General features: G+C 39.4%; 1 protein-coding gene across 1 annotated transcript in view; it reads left to right on the top strand.

Moving 5' to 3' along the window:
* Positions 1 to 17,544, top strand: part of LOC110159301 (protein tyrosine phosphatase receptor type D) — a 289,285-nt gene that overhangs the window by 177,722 nt on the left and 94,019 nt on the right. The gene's annotated exons all lie outside the window — the stretch shown is intronic.

Consider the following 17,544-nt stretch of genomic DNA (forward strand, 5'->3'; position numbering starts at 1 on the left):
TCAATTTCATTTCTCTCCAGTGACTAGGTCAGGAATCGGAATACATTAGACTGTTTGCAAGAACCCCAGAAGTTGTACACCGGCCAATCAGCAAAGAGCCGTGAAGCCATGACGTCAAACTCAAGCACCTGTCTGGGCACAACAGTAAACAAAGCGGCCGAGATGGATGTAGACAACAACAATTCCTGAAATCGAGGATTTAAAGCCGGAACAAAGAGAATGTTTGGTGAATTTTATCAAGAGGAAAGACGTTATTGCCCTTTTTCCTACGGGATTTGGTGCATTACATACATCACGACCAAATAGCAGCGATTAGTTAAATAAAAAAAGTACCCGCCTACCGTCGAGCAAACGAATTATAATGCTGCGAGGTCAGACGGTTTCCATGAAGTGAAACTGGCTGATGAAACCTTCTAGGCAAATAAATAAATAGAAATAACATCTCCATGATAACAAACAGGTAGCTGACCTCCTTTGTGAAATTTGCTGATTAAATTCTGTAAATGTAATTTCGTTGGGACAATGACACTCCATGGATGAAATGAAATCCTTGAATCTTGAAATGTTTAATAAATCCTTCAGGTACAAATATTAATAACTCAGAAACTGTCATATTCATTGTTATAAAACCAAAATAAAATGACCCAGCTCAGATGTAAGAAAAGCACGCTGCAATCAAAGGTTCAAACGGTAATCCATTATAGCAGACAGTAAAGCAATAAGCAGTGAAAATAAGTGCGGTCCAGGCATCTTAGTAGTAATCAATTGGCTGCATAGTGACTAAACCGATCGAGGGAAGGAGCTGCGAGATGCAATAATAGCAAACAAAAAAGCCAAACACGGCGGCGAGAGGGTATTCTTATCTGAGATGAGTGCTATCTGGTGGAAGACAGCCACTTTTGTTTTGCCATGCCTCATTGTGTGGCCTCTTTGAAAGCCACGAGGGCCCGTTACACAGCGCGCATTCTGTTTCATCACACGCACAAAGCCTTGACTGGCATTATTTGAGGTAGTTTTTTTTTTTCCTTTTCTTCAGGTACAATAAAAAAGTAATTATTACGACTGCGGCGAGAACAGAGAGACTACCCAAAGGAAAGAAGAAAGCAAAGCATATTAACAGATCATAATAGGCCATTATGGGAAATGTTAATAAAAGAAAAACAAATAATGTATCATCTTTGAACCACAACTGTCACAGTGTCATAGTCTTGTTCAGCAATAACAGGAATGATAGAAAACAGTTTTGACAGAAACCTCACAGCAAAAACAGCTTTCGAGTCAAGGTTGTGCATAATTTATAATAACAAAAAAATAAAATAAATAACAAGGAAAAAAAGCCTCTAAAGGGAAACTTGAACTTTAAATTGTTGTTTTATTATTGACCTTTTATGGATTACTATTGCTATTACTGCTACTACTGCAACTACTACGACATAATTGCTTTTGGGGAAAATGATTCTTTCCTGATTTTTTTTTTTTTTTTTAAACTTAATTTTTATTTTCTTTTTCAGCAATAATACAATGATTTAAAATCAATGCAAACATTTCATTTTTTTTAAACAATATAAAATTGTCACAAAAAAGAAAAAAACAAGCAAGCAACAGGGTAATAATGACATAATCAAACATCCACTCTTTATGTATCAGAGACAGTTATAAAAGAAGCCCCATGTCGTCTCTACTGTATTAACAAAGGCAAAACAGGTTTCCAGCGCTTAATAAATATGGGTTTTTGAATCCTTAAAGAACAGGTTATCTGCTCCATTTGGTATATATCCCATACTTTCTGAATCCATATGTTATAAGAGGGAGGATCTGGTTTGAGCCATCTGGTGGTTATACATTTTAAAGCCGCAGTAAGTAAAATATTTAAAAGATATTTTTCATCTTGTGTGCTGATACTTGCGGGTAATGCTCCTAGTAATGCTACTACTGGGGTAAATGGGATATGTTGATTAAAAATAACTTTAAGGGCATCAAAAACTTCCCTCCAAAACAAATCCAGTTTAGGACAATGCCAAAATATATGTGTGTGGTTAGCATTGACCAAGCCACAGTTTCTCCAGCATGAGCCGCAGTGCATTGGTCCCATTTTAGCAGTTATTTCTGGAGTTCTGAAAAATCTGGTAACAACTTCCCACTTGAATTCTCGCCAGATGGTTGAGTTTGTAACAAGATGTGATTCTGATGATCTGTTCCCAGGTATCTAACGGTATATCTACTGTCATCTCCGCTTCCCATCTCTCTCATTCTTTCCTGATTTGAAAGATTTTGCCTTTCCCCATTCAGAAGATACAACATTTTGATTTGAATTGCATTATTGCTCAACCTTTACACCTCAAGCTTTAGAGGACCTTTACCATGTCAAATCCTTCAAAGCAGAAAGAAATCCTTCACCTAAACGCCATGAACACCCTAGAAATAATAACAGTAAAGACAATAATAATAGTTTACTTCAGCGTGCGTCTTCTTGCAATACAACTGTTACAATACAACACAATCTGCCCTTTGTTCTTTCAAAAAGCTTCTCCGTGGAAAGATCTGTCCGCCCAGCCACTGCTCTACATCAGTACCCCATCTGCAAATATCGATTAGATCATAATTAAATTGTCCACCCCAGCTTGATATGGATTAATAATTGCTGGCTAATGCCCTCCTGACATTTTGCCATATCGACTCAATACTGTTTGCAGCGATGTACCGATAATTATGACACTTGGCATTCTTCATTTTTACCCCTAATGAGACCAATCAAAAGCTGCCTCCAATTTTGCGTAAGACTCAGATAGAAGTTGAAGAGAAAAGAAGAAGAGCGAATTAAATAGATTTTCACTGACGAGCCATTACTCAGTGAATTTGGCAGCGCTATTTTTGTCGCTTACAGGAATCTTGCCATTCTTTTATATATTTAGTGGGAATAAACATAAGTGCTCTGTTATTGTTAGTGCTAATCAAATAAAGAGCAACACACAGCGCCACCAGGAGTTCTATAAATACTACCGCAAGATGGAGGTACGGGCACGGTGCCACTTCACCGCTTCAACTTCCTCTGCGCCATCTGCGAGTGTTCCTCCCCTGGCATCGTCACCAAAGGCCTTTTGTGCCACTTCTACCCCTTTGTCCCCACTTGCTAGGTTTAATTAGGTTATTTACTTGAGCCTCACCTCCCAGCGTTTCATTATATTGGCCATCCCAGATAGGACTTCACACAGGGCAGGGCTAGATAAAAAGTTAGGACAAAAGATGATAAATGTGGCAAGCTGGGGACCGGAATGCAATCTGGCCTGCCACGATGCAGAGATGCTCTAATGGCTTCCCAGCAAGCAAGAGGGGGATAGGCACCGCAAACATGGCAACGTGATAAATAGTGGCGGGATGGCTGTAAGGACTCCGGGCAACATAAAGCACCAGGAAAGAGTTGTGCAGAAGCGGGGAAGATGACCACAAAATGGAATCTAATTAATCCAGACTTTGTTCTTTCACTTGACGAATTCGAGAAGCAAAAAAAAAAGAAAGATGGGAAATAGTTTTTTAGCCACGTGCAACTCACCGCCCCTCCTCCTCCTCCTCATCCTGGTGCTACCATTCCCACTTTTCTCCCAGGTTGAAAAGGCAAAAGGACGTATGGGCCCTGACAATGCTCTTGCACCTGTGGAATGATTAATGACAGCGGACTGGGTGAACATGGCGTGCAGTGAAAATACCTGCTCCAAAAACACACCAAGGAGAACCTGGCTATAAGCATACTTCTAGAGCAATTTCCTGCCATATTGCACAAACATAGGTTTCAGGGTCCCTGTCGACATGTTCCTCTTGACCTTATTTGTTCTCAACATCACACATGAGATGGCAAGCTGCTCACTGAACTGAAACGTGCCTTTAGGAATTTAAAATAATATACAAAAAATAGTATGCTATTACTTTACCTGAAATGTTTCACAGTACGGTATTAACCTTTCTAACTTCATGGAGACCAAACCAGACCAAATTACAGCTCATATCTGTAGATGGGCAACCCTGCTCACAGTCACAATGCATGTTCTTTTTTTTGAGCTATAAAACCACTTGTGATTGAATAAATGTAATGTAGAGATGTTTAATGTCATGCTGTGTAACATTCCAGGTAGAGCAATGACATATCCATAGAAACAAGCAGGTGATAGTGGGTAGTGCAGCTTTATTGCAATGTAAAACACTGTCTATGCAACTTGTTATAACCTATAACTCTGACAAAACCACAGCTGTTAACAACGTGTAACCACAACCCTCTCGAATGAAATCGCTGAACCCTAAATAGAAAGCATAGAACTATAATAAAATCTGGAAGGTGAACCCAAGATGGCATCCTATTGTTTTCAATGACCTGCGCTCATTTGGAGCATGGGCCCCCAATTTTTTTTCTCTTCTCCATTTACTTCCACAATAGGGGCGAGCTCGTCCCACCTCTGTGACATCTGCAACATGCATGACGTGGTGCAGTTGGACCAATCAGAGTGAGAGCTGCTAGGGCGGAGTTAGTGCGGATTCAAAGCGGGGCTAGGCTAACTCTTACAGAACTAACTTTTAGGTGCTTTGAGGATTTAAAATTTTTAAAATGTTTATGTTGTGAAAGGAATCCTTACAAAATCTGATCTTTGTGAAAGCTGTGGATGCCCTGTCAGCCAAACACGGGCAGTTTGAATTCCCAAAAACCAGAAGCAGCCACTAATCGGTCACGGGCCGGGACAGAGGGGGGAATGCCTTATCTAGTTTTTATTATAGATCCATGATAGAAAGTAATTGTAGGTTGTTACATGATTGTTACAGTGTGTTACATTTGAAAATATACCAAATATAAGGTTATGGTTATAGCACACTTAATTGTACCTCTGCATTTGACCCATCCCTCAGTACCACAGGGGTAACCTATCAGCTGCAGTGAGGACCCATCTCCACATCTTGATCTAGACTTGGTCAGGAGGACTACCACAGCTGCAGGATTTGACTTATTGTACAGGTTTGGGTTGAAGAAGGAAACCAAAGTGCCCAGAGGAAACCCATCCAAACATGCGGAGAAACATACAAACATGAACAAAAATACCCAGGCGACTCGGGAGTTGAACTCAGGCTCTTGCTGTGAGGCGAGATTGCTAGCCACTCAACCACTGTGCCACCAATGTAGTGTAACATATTTCCACCATTTTAGTTTCTACACTGATAATACCACTACTCATGTTCTATCTTCCATTTGACTCTTGCTTAACCATAGCTGTATAACTCATTTCTCTATTCTCCAAGATCTATTGAGCCGTTAGCATTTTGTGACAGTGCCATTGACTCTTTACCGTTTTTCTTCCAGTTTCATGACTCCACATTAAAAGCCAGCAGCTCCAACCATTACAGACAGTAAATTCTGATCTGAAAGTCTGCTATGAAAAGAAATTGCAGTTTGACTTTGAAACCCAGAACATTACATTATAAAACCGTTGCTATAGTACAAGGCTGCTGATGTATTTGCCTTGCTCTGCTCTCTATCATGTATTTAATGCCCAACTACTCGCGACCCTCACTGACAGGCCTGGTAAACTTGAGACCATTACTGCGGGCAAACATTTGCACTGGAGATGGTGCTTTTGTGTAAATGAAGCCTTGCTTTGGCCAAAGGTGAAAATGAAGGCTAAAAAAATAAATACGTTCAAAGAGCACATCTCCAGTCTCCTACCCTGACCTTGTAATCAGAATTTAACAATAATTAAATAATATTTTAAATGTGCATTATGTAACATTTCTTTTGGAGGGTCTACCGCTTGTTATAGGTCTGTGATGAGCCAACAACACTCATAGTAAGTAGGGATGTAACAATAACCAAAATATCATGATATCGTATTGTCAAAGTTCTCACAATAATATCGTGGACCATCACAATATATCGAATTACAAGTCTCTTTGCTTAAATTAAGAGTTATGGTGCAGCAATAGCTAAAAAAAAGACAGAGGGAACCACATAGACCATGATTCTTTGCTCCATTTCAGCGTAGACTACATGAAGAAATAACAGTTCTAAACACTTGGATTTAGTCTTGTCAAGGCATTTTAAGAGGAAAAAGGTGCATGTTAACAGTTTTGTTAGCCTCCACAAAATATCACAATAAATATCGTATGGTGAGATGTGTATCTTGAAAATATCGTACAGAGAGATTTGGATATTGTTACATTCCTAATCGTGAGCCTCCCCACCATATCGTGAGCTTTCCCACGATATCAGAATAAATATCATAGCACGAGGCTCATACTGTGACGATATCGTATCGTGAGACTTGGATATCGTAACACTCTTAATAGTAATTAATAGTTATCTAAATAGTAACATATTTTGAGGGTATTTTTGACGTCACACCTGTAATTAAATTTGCCTGTCAGTGATTATTCAATGTCATATCATCCAACATTCCAGGCCAAGCAATTTCCATTGAGACAAATATGTGTCAGATCCCATCCAAATTTCACTTTTAAAACACAATCCCAATGTCTCAGTTTTTTGAAACATGAATACAGAATAAATTCAGGGTTTAAATCTTTTGACATCTAAAAATTACATGAATTTCTTTGCACTTTTTTTTTTTTACACAAACTATTTGCAACTCTTTAATACTAAAAAAAAAAAAGCCCATTACACAATACACTAAACCTGAGACATCACTTGAGGGCAATATGTTTTACAGGCTCTGGCATTTAACACTGAATAAATATCAGAAATACAACCCACGTGTTGCCTGACTGAAAAGGGATAAGATCACAAATAATATTGACACAAGGCATTCATGTATGTTGTGGCAAGCGTGTTTACTGTCAATCATGCAAACACTGACATTTAAACGTGACTTTGTATGTCATAACGAAGGTCACAGCCATTCATAAAATGCCCCAAACAATTAACACAACTACAACTATTCCAACAAACTACTTTTATTTAACACAAAAGAGGATCTCTACCTGAAAATGATTTAGATTCCTTACCATCTTCCTTAAAGTCAGCACTCCATCTTTAACGCTGCATTAAATTATTGGCCTGGAAAAGGTCACTTTAGTACTTGATTGACTGTTTGTAGTACCTGCTTTGCATAATCTTTGTCCCAATAATAGGTTTCTGGTTTGATGATAGCCATCAGTATGGGCGGCAGGCGGCGATGGTTCACCGTCAAGTGGAATACATTTTCTAGGTTCTCTCAAAGTTTCATTACGTCCCTGTCCAAAGAATTAGTGAGGCCATTTATTAACATGTTAAACGTCGTGGATACAGAAGATATAAGGAAAAAAGAAAAGTGAATGCATTAGTAGACCTGTCACCATAATTACTCTATTGACTTATCAAGTTCAATATATGAAAACCTGAACAATATATTTTGGAGCTCACTATTTATCGTGTGTACAATTTCTTTGCAAAAGTGAGAAGATTTTTGACATTTTTCTATTGCTGGGTTTCAGATGACATCACAACTTTCTATAGACCAATATTATTTAACACAGGTGGAGGGCAGCTAAAATTAATATTGTTTATTGATCCACAAGGGAAATTATTTGAACACATAAGCTCACACATCACAATATAACATAATAACAAAGAGCAAAACTATAAATGGTAATAAATACATTTGAAATAAGTAGCCAAAATAACAAAAGACTGGTGTACATATATAAATTCCTTATTTGACAAGTAAAAATAAAATACATAAAAATATAGTGAATACAAAACATATCTCAGTTTTGTTTCAATATTATCGTTTATCCCAATATTTCTTTGTAGCACTATGCTACAAAATGTGACATTGTGACAGGCGTATGCATTAGGTGTGATGTGGTTAGCTTGAGTGACTAGAAATTCACAGGACATTTGAGCTCATGGAAGGAAGCCACATACTGTATGTCATGAAATGCCAAACCAAGTCAAATACTACATTTTGATTTCATTTTTATCCTTAGCGAAAAGAGAATACACTACTAATACAGGAATAATTCACCCATTCACTTATACATTCAAAAAATTACAAATACAGACATTGGAGGTAATTATCAGACGTGGGGACTTGTAAGTCGTGACTTGGACTTGAATCAGACTTCAGTCACTATTTTTAGGACTTGAGACTTGACTTGGTAAAAATGACAAAGACTTGGGACTGGACTTGGACTTAAAGGTCAGTGATTTGGGACTTGACTTGCACTTAAGTCCTGTGACTTTCAGAAGACTTAATGCTTCTGAAAAAATATGTTTTTATAAAATATTTTTCTCTTTACAGTTGATAAATGCGGTGATTAATTTTACAGGAACAAACTGCAACATGTCCCCCCCACTTCTTTTTGGTACCTTGGATGAAACTGAAGCTGAAGTACTGTGATGTAGTATCCTCAAATGTACTACAGTAATATACAGTACAATACAGTAATATACAGTACAATATAGTAAAACAGAGGTAACTACATGGAACATGATCCTTCCAGTGCAGAGTACATGACAAAATAACTGTTATTTGTCACTTTTAAATCTTAATTCTTTTTATTCTGACTGTAATAATTCACACTCAAGACATATACCAATTAAGTACAATTTAGTTTAAAATTCATATAAATTGCTAAACTCTAAGCTATATTTGGCATTTTGGTTTAAAGACTTGAAATGAATTGAAGCTCAAAGCAGATGACTTGGACTTGACTTGAGACTTGAGATCTGAGACATACTTAAGCCTTGCAAAATGACGACTTGGTCCCACCTCTGATAATTATGAAGCATTTTTATCTTCTATGAACCAGGAAATACAAAATATCTCTCAGCTCGGGTTCAGTACAGTAGTATCGCTTAATGCAATATTTGTCTGTAGCCATATACGGTGCTACTACAAAAAATGTGACAGGCGTATGCATTAGGTATGACGTGGTTAGCTGCAGCGACTGGAAATTCACAGGACATTTGAGCTCATGGAAGGAAGCCACATATGTCATGGAGACTGGAGCTTTTTGGGCCGTAGCCATGTAGTCTGAGAAAACACAGAGCAGGAAACATGTCACTTCATATGGCCTGACGACTGGCATCTCGGAGAAACTGCTTGGCACGGCTTATCCATAAAATTAGTTTAAATATACAACGCTGAATCCATGGAATGATTTGCTACATAATCTCCCTTGGCTTCCACTGAGACAAATATGAGGCGAGCTTTTCCGCTCTGTGGTCGACTGTGAAGACAATCCTATGAAGTTTATGCTATCATCAAAAATAGGCCAGGCGCAGGCATAGTAATTCCCCCGTGGATACACCAAGTCAAATAGTACATTTTGATTTCATTTTTATCTGCAGCGAAAAGAGAAAGAGAATACGCTGTTGCTATAAAATAAGTGGTGAGTTTATGTAGTGCTTACTTGGACTCTTAAAGTGCTTGCTCTACAGGAATAATTCACTCCTATGGTCAAAAAAATAAAATAAAAAGAACAACGTATACAGATATTGGAGGAGGCATTCCTTACTTAAAGCAGGAAGTGCGCTTTTAGCCTGCTAGTTGTTATTAGGAATGAGGTGACGGAAAAACTCTGACCTCTGAAAGTTGTAAAAATGCACTTATAATCTCATCAGTGAATATTTAGGATGCTATTAGGAGAGTGAGGAATAAAATGGACTGCTGCAAACCTTTTAAAATGCACAAGTTTCGTTTTTTAATGTTTTTATACAGTAAAAACCAGGTACAGTCCCTTTAACTTTATCCTCCACAGACAAAATAAAAGTTTCCGTGCAGATTGGCATCTCCAGCTCTTCTCTTTTGTCATTGACATTAAAGCACATTTTATACTGCTTCCTTCACTATCTACACATGTTATTATGCTGCTGTTAGCTGACATGGCCTCGGACTGTTTATCACGTTGTCATTTTTAAAATCTTTTCAAGTCTTTGCCGCTCGGTGCGATAACTATTGGCCATTTTCCTGCTGCACTGCCATTTAATGAATCGTTCCATTGCCTGGTGGATAACAGAATGAACAAATGCCTTTCTGTGTTAGTGCCTGCCACTGCCTATCCTATCAGATAATTAACTTTTTGCAAATAGACTGCGCAGACTACCAAACAGAGTAAGCCTGCACAATTAGAATTACTTATCTACGTTTTTCTCTTTCACTTTTCCCCCCTAGACGGAAAACAAACAAGAAAAACAAATCCAAATTTCATACTTGTTGCTCCGATGTTTTTTTTGCTCTCAACCGTCACACACTGTTCGAAGCTAGTATTGTGTATTCATAAACAAATGTATTAAATGAAAGTAGACAGAAATTAAAGGTCCTACATTATGCAAATTTGACTCTTGTGAGCTTTAAGACAGGTTATAATGTTGCTACCTCCTCAAAAAACATGCCAGGAGTTGTGTTTTGTTTTTTTTTCCACACATGTTTGAGTCTGTCTACACCTCCAAACCTCAAAAGGCTTTGTTCCACCTTGTGCGGTCATCAAGCAGTAGTTTTTTAAGTTAACAGCTACAGTTTTACCTTCTGTTCACTAGAGATTGACAATTCCAGGGTTGAAATCATCCAGATGATTCGAGCAAAGGTGTAAGGGGTTTAAAAAACACATCGGAGCACTTCCTGTGTTACCACATGACATCAAAAGGTGGAACAGAGTGAAGAACAAAGCCTAAATATGTAGAATTTGTGTTGTAAACATGAGAGAATAAAACAAAACACATAACTGCAGGTATGTTTGTCATGAGGAAACAACATTACAATATATCATAGATCAGAAAAAAGCATAATATTGGCCCTTTAATTGAAAGTGAAGCTGTTTTTTTTTTTTTTCTCCATCCACAGTCCAGATGTTCAAAATATCCAACAGGAGGTCTCGATTTTTCCACCTGCGTCTCTCTCTCCCCCTCTGGATAGATGGTCTCGCACCAACAGTAGTGCAATTCAATATTTATATGTTTCCTTCTGTTAGCTTTCCGCGGTGTGGGGAAGTGGGGTTTTCGAGTGTCTGATTTGCCACAGCGGTGTTTCTGAACAATGCCATCTGTTTGAGTGGGCTGTTTTATTAAGTGACAAACTGCATCCCTCTACCTCGCTAATGTCTCCCAAGGGAGCGGGCAGCAGCAGTTTGTGGTTGTGTGTCTGGTAACGGAAAACATATTTAAAAAGAAGAAAAGAATGACACAAAGAAGAGCAGATCGTACGCCTTATAAACACGCACATATTTAGAGGGACTATATACAGAGCTGGATTTTTTTATTAACACGCACAAGTGATTGGTAATAATAGGTTCAATGACATTAGAAATATCCTACACCAGACTTGTCAAACTCAGGCCTGGGGGCCAAATTTGGCCCGCGATATAATTATATTTAGATTATATCAAATATGTATTAGAGCTGCCAGCCGACTACAGCTAGGCTATAGAGACATTATTTATTTCAAATTTCGTTTTTATTTTATATTATGCTTGTTCTGGATTCAATGTTTAAGCAAAACTATTATTAAACATTTATTTATTAAGAAAAGGTTTAACATTACATATCTCGAAAGAAGAGAAAACATGCTGATGTTGTTGAAATTTTTCAATAAATATTTAGTCTGGCCCACGACTTAGTCCCAGGTTTTAATTTTGGCCCTCTTTGAATTTGAGTTTGACACCCCTGATTTACACGTTTAAAATAGAACAAGTTCATTTTAAACACGTTTTCATAGGTTAAAAATTTGTCCTCAGTTTTTTTGCATTCATAACAGTTCACATTCACCGCAAGGAGGCATTTTTCAGCTGTCAGAATTGCAGTAATGCTAACAACAACTAGTATGCTAACCAGACACTTCCTGGTTCAAGGACATATAGACCTGTAATAATAATAATAATAATAATAATAATAATGATAATGCATTAGTTTTATACAGCGCTTTTCCAGATGCTCAAAGTTGCTTTACAATTTGGTGCATTCACTCCAGACCTGGTGGTAGAAAGATACTATTGTAGCCACAGCTGCCCTGAGCCAGACTGACGGAAGCAAATCTGATAATCTGCGCCATCGGCCCCTCTGATCACAACCAGCACTGACACTCTACCACAGTTTTTGCTATTGGAGCCCCACTGTGGTACCTGGAATTCCCAGCGGTCCCCCATCCAAGTACTAACCAGGCCCAGCCTTGCATAGCTTCTGCGGTGTGACAAGATTAGGCTTTGAAGAGGTTTGGCCACAAATACTAGTCTAGTAGATTCATGCCAACTCATCCCTAATCTATTCAAACAAGCTGTAGCCCAAAACTGTCAACTCAAATTGTTATCTAAAACATAAACACTGTGGCAGCCTTTTTAAAATTGTAATATAGCAGGTTTAATATGTTCTTTCCCTGCTGCTCTGTTGCTATGCTCCTTCAGATTTATTCATGTAGTTCCCTCCTCCAGTGAGAATATTCTAAGACCCCAGAGAGCGGCTGCATGGTTCCCCTGCCGTCCTGTCAAAGTACCTGTCAGTGCGTTCAACATAGGCCTGCTGCATAACGCATTCCTTTTGAAGCTGTTGTCTGAGTGAGAAAGTGGCTTGTGCTCCCGGCTCTAAAGCCCCAAAGCATGACCCGGTACTGCGCTTGGGTACTTTGTGAAGTGCAGGTCGTATCACTGGATGATTGTGCAACTTTTTTAGGGTAAAAAATTGACAAGAAATTGAACTGCAAGATTAAAAGGTCTTATATTGCACAACATTTACTCTAGTTAGAATGTTATCTTCTGAAAAACATACCTGGAGTTGTGTTTTGTTTCATTCACACATTTTGAGTAATAATTTATTATTAATCTGGCTACAGCTCTAAAACTCAGAATAGTCTGTTCCACCTTGTGATGCCATGAAATTAGTTTTCAAGTTAACAGATACTTTGTTAAGTAGAGATTGGCCATTCTAGGACTGAAATCATCCAAATGATTCTAGTGTAGGTGTATTGAGTTTAAAAACACAGTGGAGCAACTCTGAAATACACGAGTCTTGCATTAGTTTGTCAGTTCATCAGCTCTAAGTCTTAACTAATTACAAGTCTTAATTACAATGAAATATGTTTACAAATTGTTCAGCCCTAACAATAAATACAAAGATTGTACTTCCTTTAGCACTGACACTTTTAAAGGTGCACTGCATAACTTGTCCAGTGGAGGATCTGTCACCTGCTTTTTTTCCATGGAGAGTTGGCTAGAATATTCCACAGTATGGCCATAAACTTAAGAACCTTCATGGAGACTTGCAAGCCAAATTAGACGTTAGATTTGTGGAGAGGCGACCTCGTTTTTGAGCAATAATTAACAAGTGTAGGTGAATAAACACAAGGAAGATTAGTTGAACACCCTACTGTGGATAATTTAAACATTACAGCTCAATTTCATTTCTCTCCAGCGAATTTGGTCAGGAATCGGAACTAGAGGGTTTACAAGAAGGAAGTTGTAGACCGCGCACCGGCCAACCAGCGAAGTGCTGTGAAGCCATGACGTCAAACTCAAGCGTCTGTCTGGGTCCCTTTTGTGGTACAGCAAACAGTAAACAAAGCTGTCGAGATGGATGCAGACAAAGACAAACATTCTGTGTTGGAGATCGAGGATTTTCACACTCTGCTTTGTTTGCCATTGTGCCGGCAATTACTTGGACACCACTGAGTATTCCGACGCATTACATACGTCACGACCAAATAGCAGCGATTGGTTAAATTTAAAAAAGTACTGGCCTACTGTCGAGCGAGCAAATCCTAATGCTGCGAGGTCACACGGTTTCCACGAAGTGAAACCAGCTGATGAATCAGGCTAGACATAGTGACCCTCTACAGAAAAGTTACACAGTGCACCTTCAAATAGAGGTGACCAATCATCAAATCAAAGTTTGACCCCATCGACACAAAGGGATATTGTGCTGTTGGAGTGGTCATTATATGAGTAAAACAAATTGCAAACAAATTACACTCTTATTATTCCTCTTGCAGCCCTATAGGAACACATCAGCATCTTAGGAGCCAAAACACAGACTCTGACCCCCGCCTGAGATGCAACATAATATCCATACGCACCCACAGTATTAATCTGTCATTAACAGCATTGTATATTCTATTGAATTAGTTTAGCATAATGAGTGTTATGAATTTAGCTTAGACAGCACATTTAGGCGTTTGGGGAGGGGGTTAGCCTTGTATTATCAACTTCATTATGTGTGACAAGCAGCACAATATTGATGGAGGAGCAGGTCCCCATCATTGCACTGCGTTAAAACTCAGCACTGAATTAATGTACTATTCCTGATCCTGTAATTAACCATCATTCGGGGGCCATATCCCTTTTCAAGTGATCACTAATTGCAATAAGAATTTCAGCTTCCATTTAAGGCGAGATTACCGATGAGCTCGCAATGCAAATCAGCCAGCAGCTCTAATTAAGCTCCCGTTTCTTTTCCGTCTCCCTGCCTAGACCCTTTGTGAGCGTATACAATGTGTAGTTTGTTTCTCCAGCATCACAAAAGATAGAATTTTATCGTAATGCTGCAGATAGAGAGTTGAGCTGTGCCAGTCCTCATGATTAGTATGTGTTGTTTATCTCCACACTTTTTCAATATTTGTAAGTCAGTATTTATCTCTCCATTCACATCCACCATCTCCATATTTTCTTTCTTGGCATTGGGTCAGACAATTCTGAGCAGAAGACGCACAGTTAATTAATCCGCGGAGAAGCGCTTGTTTTTATAAAGCGCACAGTCAACTGCAGTAACAGTCATCATGAACTTCCCAAAGAAATGTAGAGACTTGAAAGTACCTGCGCTCACCTGAGGACTGGCTCAGGGTCTGGGTACATTTATCCACATGAAGATGAGCTCCTTTTAGGCCACTTTATGTCAATTATGGCCAAACAATGTATCAGTATTACAGCCCTGATATGCTACAGCTTAGAGATGTCCAACAAGGTTAATGGCATCTTTAAACGCTTCTTTCTCCCACGTGTATGTCCAAAATGGAGCACAGTATTTGCCAACTGCCACCCCATGTGTTAGGATTAATTATTGGTCTCTACAACCCCACCTCACCCTGCAAGTTAAAGATTCAGAGGGGAAATGGCCCTTTTCATGCAAATGAAATTGAATATGTCAGTCAGTATAATTGTGAAAAGCGAGCTGTCTTGGACTGGTGTCTGCAGAATAGGCTTCTAGCAGAAAGTGGCTCTCATAATGTTCTTTTGCTCACTCTTTGATTCATCTGTTTAATGGTTCTGCAAATCAAACTTTAGTCCATGTATGTGGAGGAGTCATGAGGATTTCAAATGTTTCAGCCCTGATGAATGAGACTGTGACCTTGCTTCTCTACACTATTTAAATTCAGTGTTTGGCTTGGAGTTAATCCAGTATCAAACAAACTAATGAATGCAGACGCACAAGATGCTCTGAACTCCAAACCCCAAAACAGCTCACATGCCCAACTCTGCAACTCTGTTACATAGAAGGAGTGAGGAAGTACGCCTCAATTTAGCTTCTCCCTTTGTTTAGTGGAAAAACCCTGACCATAAACACAAGGACAGTTTCTTGCTGCTCAATGGAGGATTTGTTTAAATACTATTTTGTTACACAAATACAATACATTTTGTTACCACAAAAAAACTGTTGAAAATAACTACATTATATCTTTAATAATCCTGACACAAATTAATCATTGATAATAAAGTCAAACTGCTTCGGAATTTTGGACGCATCCAGTAAAACTGCATGATTCTATAGTCATGCCCTCAGCACGTGGAAGAGCATTTCAAATACATTTCTGTTCCACATGTTACAGCTTGCAAAAGGAAAGCTGCCCTCGCACTCACTAAAACTCATTTACAAAGCAAAGGTCATGGGTAGTGTGTGTTGTCCACACAGCATATCGCTCATGGGGCTGTCAGAACGATTGCCATGGCATTGTCCTGAGCAGAGCGTGGTTTCAATCAGCCACTGTCTACCTCCAGCCATACGAGGACTGGGCCAAAATGGATGTTTGTCAGGGCCGCCTTAAAATGGGGGTATGATGGCGATATCAGCGCCATGTCTGTGAAAACACCATTACCTCCATGTCACGCTTCAATCACTCCCCATTGTGCGATGACTTCCCCCGCCCTCCGCGCCTCACCTCCAGCGCTGATCTCTCCTACATGTCGTAGCAGTCTATCACAGCCGCCACGGGGAGATGCACCAAGCCGTAATGGATGGCCCCCTGAGCGAAAACAGCCCCAATAGCATATCAATTACCCATCAGAGCCCTCTTGGCTGGATGCCAACCAACGCCACACCCAGCCAAGTCAATGAGATAAAGCGCAAATGCAGATATAATAGTGCTTTTTCCTGCGCACAAATTACACTGTGTCAAGCATGCTGTCCACCAGTCAAACATGTTAGCTAGACAATGTGTGCACGAGGAGCGTGCATGAGGAGCATGCACGAGTATTGTGCACAAGGAGAGAGTGGTCAGGTGACTTCTTGTCTCATTTGCCCAGTGGAAACCCAGCTGCTGGCCTGTTTATCAGTTTGCCCTTTTGATAGCTGACCACACATCTTCTGTGGCTTTTCTGAGAATCCTGCAGGTTAATCTATGCCTCAGTCTGGGGGCTTTTGTCGCCACCGCTGGTCGCCTCGATCTAAGAGGGGAAATCAGTGTGTACAATCACATTCTCAGTCAGATGAAGGGCTCACACGGCTGGGACCACTGCAGCTGTGTGGCCCCTAATGGCCTGCTCCAGTGATTGATAAAAGCCAGTTGGTGCAAAGCAGGGCAGATGGAATCACCGCTCCAGCTTCAGAGAAAATACCAGGAGGTCTGACATAGCACTATCACCATATTACATTATTACAGCTAAAATTAAACACGTTTGATCATCACGAATAAGGCAGGATTCTAATCTCACAATCAAAATCTCATCAGAGAGAGACAGGTTCCTTTGATTACGAATTACTTTCATGTGTTTTGATTTTTCAGAGATGGAAACTGAAACTACTTTTCAAGTAATAATAATATTCAAGGAATAAAAGCACTAAAATAATCCATCAGATTTTACTGGTGGCTAGACTATCAGTGGTGAAACGTGTTAAACAGAAACAGCACAGACACACATGAACAGTGCCATTTCCCATGTGCCTCAGTGATGTAACCACCATTACTGCTCACTGGGATGTCCATGCTGCATGTAGACAAAGCAAACACTGTTGTACTGTCTCACCTCAACTCCCAAACATTTGGAGCAGTTTCATCCATTTGTCTTCACACTTGAGTCACTTTGTACAAACCAGGGACCAATTAGGAGCTCAAAAAGGCTCCCTTTGCCAATCAGAGAGCAGCAGGACCTTATCAGGTGTACGCCTCATTTGTGGAGTGTATTAACCATTCAAAGCCTTGGCGTTTACAGATTAGTAATGTCTGCTACTGGACTGGATAACACTTGAAACAAGCGCTGCCTACTTAGGGTCTGCTGTTTTAATCAAATCAAACTATTAAATTGATTTTAATTTTGGGGATTTCATATAACCATTCCCAAGGCCCCTTTAACTCGTGATCTCAGCTTCTGATCCAT

This window comes from Boleophthalmus pectinirostris, unplaced genomic scaffold (assembly GCF_026225935.1).
Source record: "Boleophthalmus pectinirostris isolate CB_2022bp ecotype Guang Dong unplaced genomic scaffold, ASM2622593v1 HiC_scaffold_20, whole genome shotgun sequence".
NCBI lineage: Eukaryota > Metazoa > Chordata > Actinopteri > Gobiiformes > Gobiidae > Boleophthalmus > Boleophthalmus pectinirostris.